The sequence below is a fragment of the Boleophthalmus pectinirostris genome, unplaced genomic scaffold, assembly GCF_026225935.1.
Source record: "Boleophthalmus pectinirostris isolate CB_2022bp ecotype Guang Dong unplaced genomic scaffold, ASM2622593v1 HiC_scaffold_15, whole genome shotgun sequence".
NCBI classification, from domain to species: domain Eukaryota; kingdom Metazoa; phylum Chordata; class Actinopteri; order Gobiiformes; family Gobiidae; genus Boleophthalmus; species Boleophthalmus pectinirostris.
Window position 1 is genome coordinate 584,213 of NW_026571070.1, and position 7,500 is coordinate 591,712.

A 7,500-nucleotide genomic window follows, 5' to 3' on the forward strand; every position below is an offset into this window, starting at 1 on the left:
TGAAACACATTTAGGCTCCTAACGACTTAATAAACAGATCCGCGGCAGAACCGCAGCAGATCCGGGCCAGACAACCCGGTTCTGAACACGGATCCAAAACGGGTCCTGGGCGGATCCGCGAGACACGCAGCGGATCCGGAAAAATAAGACACGCTTCAGTCAACGTGAGCCTGACCCACACACCAGAACACACAGAACACACAGAACACACAGAACACACAGAACACACAGAACACACAGAACACACAGAACACACAGAACACACAGAACACACAGAACACACAGAACACACAGAACACACAGAACACACACAGAACACACAGAACACACAGAACACACACAGAACACACAGAACACACAGAACACAGAACACACAGAACACACCAGAACACACAGAACACACAGAACACACAGAACACACAGAACACACAGAACACACAGAACACACAGAACACACAGAACACACAGAACACACAGAACACACAGAACACACAGAACACACAGAACACACAGAACACACAGAACACACAGAACACACAGAACACACAGAACACACAGAACACACAGAACACACAGAACACACAGAACAGAACACACAACACACAGAACACACAGAACACACAGCAGAACACACACACACAGAACACACAGAACACACACACAGAACACACAGAACACACACACACAGAACACACAGAACACACAGAACACACAGAACACACAGAACACACAGAACACACACACAGAACACACAGAACACACAGAACACACAGAACACACAGAACACACAGAACACACAGAACACACAGAACACACAGAACACACAGAACACACAGAACACACAGAACACACAGAACACACAGAACACACAGAACACACAGAACACACAGAACACACGGAACACACAGAACACACAGAACACACAGAACACACAGAACACACAGAACACACAGAACACACAGAACACACAGAACACACAGAACACACAGAACACACAGAACACACAGAACACACAGAACACAGAACACACAGAACACACAGAACACACAGAACACACAGAACACACAGAACACACAGAACACACAGAACACACACAGAACACACAGAACACACAGAACACACAGAACACACAGAACACACCAGAACACACAGAACACACAGAACACACAGAACACACAGAACACACAGAACACACAGAACACACAGAACACACAGAACACACAGAACACACAGAACACACAGAACACACAGAACACACAGAACACACAGAACACACAGAACACACAGAACACACAGAAACACTGTCTCCTTCCCATGGAGCAAGATCTTGTAAGAGTATTTTACTGTTTCGTCCTCATGACAGCAGAATGTTCTGGAAGCAACTGCTGAATATCAGAGCTGGAGCGAGTCGTTCGCTGTGGGCAAAGAGCTGCTAAAATTGCAATTCTGTTATAGCTCCATAGTTAAAGACAAAAACATTCGTTTGACACATGTCGGTGTTTCAAGTTCTTCATGAATAAAGACCATAAAACACCAAGTTATCATCATAAACTCATAAAACAGCTCATGTAGCCTAGAACTTTGTTCACAACTCGCTGCACATCAGCCCAGAAGCTCTGAGTTCGGGCAACAGCAGCAGCCAACAGCAGTAAAGACATCGCTGAGCGGGTCCGTGCCTCTGCGCGCCGGTTCCGTGCGGGGAAAGCGAGACTGCGCAGTGAACTGTCAGTCCGTGCGGGTTGAACTGTCGGTCCGTGCGGGTTGAACTGTCGGTCCGTGCGGGTTGAACTGTCGGTCCGTGCGGGTTGAACTGTCGGTTGAACTGTCGGTCCGTGCGGGTTGAACTGTCGGTCCGTGCCGGTTGAACTGTCGGTCCGTGCGGGTTGAACTGTCGGTCCGTGCGGGTTGAACTGTCGGTCCGTGCGGGTTGAACTGTCGGTCCGTGCGGGTTGAACTGTCGGTCCGTGCGGGTTGAACTGTCGGTCTGTGCCGGTTGCTCCGGTGCGGCGCTGCGGTTGGTTCTGAGGTGGAGTAAAGCATCCGGACAGAAGCGCGACTCCGGTCTGGTTCGTTACTGTTCTGAGCCTCCGTGCACTTGGTTCTTCTCGAGAAAAGCGCTTCTCAGGCCGAGGCACCTAACCACTCCCCGCTCCAGGTCATCTGAGCCCGGCCTGACCCGGAGGAGCACCGGGACCTGAGCGCTGCTCCCTGTCCAGGCCGGGATCAGAGGAGATGAAGCGGGGCTGAGTTTAACTACACCACATGTTGTGAATAAGTTTTCTTACACCGTCTGTGTCTGAGTGCAACAGTCAACCATGTTTTATGGTCAATATTCATAAAAAACTGGAAACACCGAAATGTGTCAAATGAATGTTTTTGTCTTTAACTCGTTCTTAGGAGCTAAAACAGAACTGCAAACAGACCAGGAACTTTTAACGACTCGCTCCAGCTCGAATATTCAGCAGCTGCTTCCAGAACATTCTGCTGCTGTAAACTAACACAACATGGGGACGAAACAGTAAAATACACGAACACGATCCTGCTTCATGTGAAGGAGACACACGAGCCCGAAGTAAAACTCAAGAGAATCAGGCTGGACTTGACTGGACCGAGGGAAGCGTGGTTTGACTGATCTGATAATGAAATCACGTAAAACCATAATTGACGTTTTCACGTAATAACGTGATCATTTCATATCATGAAATAACGTGATCATTTCACGTTATAACGTGATATTTTTCACGTAATTACGTGATACTGAGCCGAAGTATTTTCTGGGGAGTGAGAGCGACACACCACACCACCTTTCACACGTTCAAAATCTCAGCATCTTTTTTCTGCTCAGTCACTAATTATTTTGGACATGATTTGCATCCAAAATGTCAAACGTGGATTTTTATAAGTTTTTTTTCTTACTTTTATTTTGCTTTGACTTGATTTTACTCCCAGTTTCGATTCGTTGTCTTTTGTTTGTTTTCTGTATCGTGTCTCGTCAGTTTGAGCTGGTCTGATTGACAGGACGATTGACCAATCAGAGAGACACACGGTCTGTCTAATACCACAGCGGGCGTGCACCGATCTGTTCCGATACCGATGTCGATATTTTGGATTTAAGTTTCTGCCGATATCGAGCAACAACAGAGACTGAAAATGTCACAATTATTGACACGACACAAAAACTCTGAAAACAAACAAATATACAAATACACAAAAGACGGTTTGATACACACACACACACACACACACACACACACACACACACACACACACACACACACACACACACATACACACACACACACACACACACACACACACACACACACACACACACACACACATACACACTAACACACACACACACACACACACACACACACACATACACACACACACACACACACACATACACACACACACACACACACACACATACACACACACACACACACACACACACACACACACACACACACACATACACACACACACACACACACACACACACACACACACACACACACACACACACACACACACACACACACACACACACACACACACACACACACACACACACACTACACACACACACACACACACACACACACACACACACACACACACAACACACACACACACACACACACACACACACACACACACACATACACACACACACACACACACACACACACACACACACACATACACACACACACATACACACACACACATACACACACACACACACACACACACACACACACACACACACACACACACACACACACACACACACATACACACACACACATACACACACACACACACACACACACACACATACACACACACACACACACACACACACACACACACACACACACACACACACACACACATACACACACACACACACACACACACATACACACACACACACACACACACACACACACACACTACACACACACACACACACACACACACACACACACACACACACATACACACACACACACACACACACACACACACACACACACACACACACACATACACACAAACACACACACATACACACAACACACACACACACACACACACACACATACACACACACACACACACACACACACACACACACACATACACACACAAACACACACACACACACACACTGTAAACGACAGAAAAGAACATTTACGGAAAAGGAGTGTGAAGAAAAAAAAAACCCAAACCAGTTCGTGACAGTTTCAAAAATTCCAAAATGCTGCGTTTGCTTTTTCACACTGATGATGAAACTTTAAAAAATTTTACAAAGAGCAAAATAAATTAAAGCCGCAAGCTTTAAGCTTAGCTTTTCAATGTATTTTGACTTTTCCAGGTGGCGCTGTGTCGCCATTTTTTTATGCCCGTGTACGAAACCTATATTTTATCGAATTTTTCGCCACTTCTGAATTTTGGGCAAAGTTTGGTGAGTTTTTGAACGTGTCAAATTAGAGCTCAAAGAGCAGAATAAAAAAAAAAAATAATAATAATATTTTTAGCAAAAACAATATATCCGAAAACATTAGAAGAACATATTATACATTTTTTGAAAGCTCTCGACCTTCCCCACGTCACCGTGGGGTCATTGGTGAGTGACGGGCACTGAGGCGCTCGTCATTCGCCATCTCGTCGAGGTCACCCATCGCCTTCCATTGACTTCCATTCATTTTAGCAGTAGTAAATATGAGCCAGGCCTTGGGTGTGGGTTACTGGGATACTGCTGTTCGTGCCGGGGGCGACCGTGGACATAGTTGCATGTCGTCTTGTCGCATTCGGACATGTGCACGTCCCTTCCCATTCGCTCCGCTGAGCGGAAGCAATAGGCCCTACGCCCTGTCGGGGCTCGGGCCTAATGACAAACTGTGCAAACTAAATACAATTTTAACTCAGTTTCTTTCTTTTTTCTTTGTGTTGTTCTGTTTTATTGTCGTACAAACTAATAATCATAATAACAAACGTATAAAAGTTGATCGTTTATGATCGTGTCAAAAATAAAAGTTCATTTTCCAGAAAAGCCTGAGTTTCATTCGTAGTCGTGTTTTTACTTTGGTGCCGTGTTTCTGTAAGATTTAATGTTTTTATTGTTTTTTTGATGTGCACCAGGTTTGTCCAAACTTTGAAATGATCAGATGTGTCAAACTCAGGCCCGGGGACCAAATTTGGCCCACGATATAATTATATTTGGCCCCTGAGATCAAATCAAATCTGCAGAGACACGATTTATTTAAACTGTTTTTATTATTTTATTTTCTGTTTGTTCTGGATTCAGTGTTTAAACAAAACTTTTATTAAACATTTATTTGAATAAGAAAAGATTGAACATGACATAAAGAAGAGAAAACCTGCAGATGTTGATGACATTTTTTTTTTAAATATTTAGTTTGTCCCAACGATTTAGGCCCAGTTTTTCATTGTGGCCTGTGTGAGTTTAAGTTTGACTCTTTTAATTTAAACTGTTCTATAAATCTGCTCCACGTCTGGAACACTCGTCTGATTTGGAGAGAGGCTCCAGAGAATTGTTTAGTAAAAATGATTTGACGATTTAAATGTGAAACTGAAGCAGAATCTGAGAGAAAATGTGAGATTTTTTTACATTTGAGACGCGAGAGACGAACGAGCCTCCGCGACGGAACCAACCAGAGTTTGGACGAAGGTTTGTCAACTACAAACTACAAACTACAAACTACAAACTACAAACTCTCACACAGGAGGAGCAGGATTAGTCCGGTTATAATCCTGGTTTAGTCCTGGTTTCACCTCTGTCTCTGTACTGTACATGTGTCTGTGTTATTGTGTTAGATACAGTGATGAAGAGTCTCCCAGTGTGTGTGTGTGTGTGTGTGTGTGTCACTGTGTCTTTGTGTGTGTAAATGTGTGTGTAAATGTGTGTGTGTGCGTTGTACGAGAGTGTGTGATGAAGCTCCTTCTCGGCGTCGTGACCTTTCTGTGACAGACGACTCACTGCTTCAGTTCATTAACGTCGCACAACCTTTAACAACAACAGAGCGATGAACAAGAACGAACGCACAAACACACTGACACACAACTGACACACAACCACAAACACACTGACACACAACTGACACACAACCACAAACACACTGACACACAACTGACACACAACAAACACACTGACACACAACTGACACACAACCACAAGCACACACTGACACACAACTGACACACAACTGACACACAACCACAAACACACTGACACACAACTGACACACAACCACAAACACACTGACACACAACTGACACACAACACAACCACAACACACACTGACACACACACACACAAACACACTGACACACAACACACACACTGACACACAACTGACACACAACACAACACTGACACACAACTGACACACAACCACAACACACTGACACACAACTGACACACAACCACAAACACACTGACACACAACTGACACACAACCACAAACACACTGACACACAACTGACACACAACCACAAACACACTGACACACAACCACAAACACACTGACACACAACTGACACACAACCACAACACAACTGACACACAACTGGAACATATATGACCAAAAACAGAACCAAAGAGTTTCACACAAACACTAGAACAAAACACACACACACACACACACACACACACACACACACACACACACACATACACACACACACACACACACACACACACACACACACACACACACACACATACACACACACACACACACACACACACACACATACACACACACATACACACATACACACACACACACATACACACACACACGTGTGTAACAGAGTGAAATGTTAAAGAAAGACAGAGTTATAGATGCGCTCACACAGGGAGATACAGGGGCACACTGGTGTGTGTCGGGTCTATGTGCTGGGGCCCACACAGGTGTGTGTCTGGTGTGTGTGTTGGGGCACACAGGTGTGTGTGTGTCGGGGACACAGGTGTGTGTCGGGGACACAGGTGTGTCTGGAGCGTGTGTCTGGGACACAGGGTGTGGAGCGTGTGTCGGGGATACAGGTGTGTCTGGAGCGTGTGTCTGGGGACACAGGTGTGTCTGGAGCGTGTGTCGGGGACACAGGTGTGTCTGGAGCGTGTCGGGGACACAGGTGTGTCTGGAGCGTGTGTCTGGGACACAGGTGTGTCTGGTGTGTGGGGCAGCGTGTGTCGGGGACACAGGTGTGTCGGAGCGTGTGTCGGGGACACAGGTGTGTCTGGAGCGTGTGTCGGGGACAGGTGTGTCTGGAGGTGTGTCGGGGACACAGGTGTGTCTGGAGCGTGTGTCGGGACACAGGTGTGTGTGTCTGGAGCGTGTGTCGGGGACACAGGTGTGTCTGGGCGTGTGTCGGGGACACAGGTGTGTCTGGAGCGTGTGTCGGGACACAGTGTGTCTGGGCGTGTGTCTGGGACAAGGTGTGTCTGGAGCGTGTGGGGAC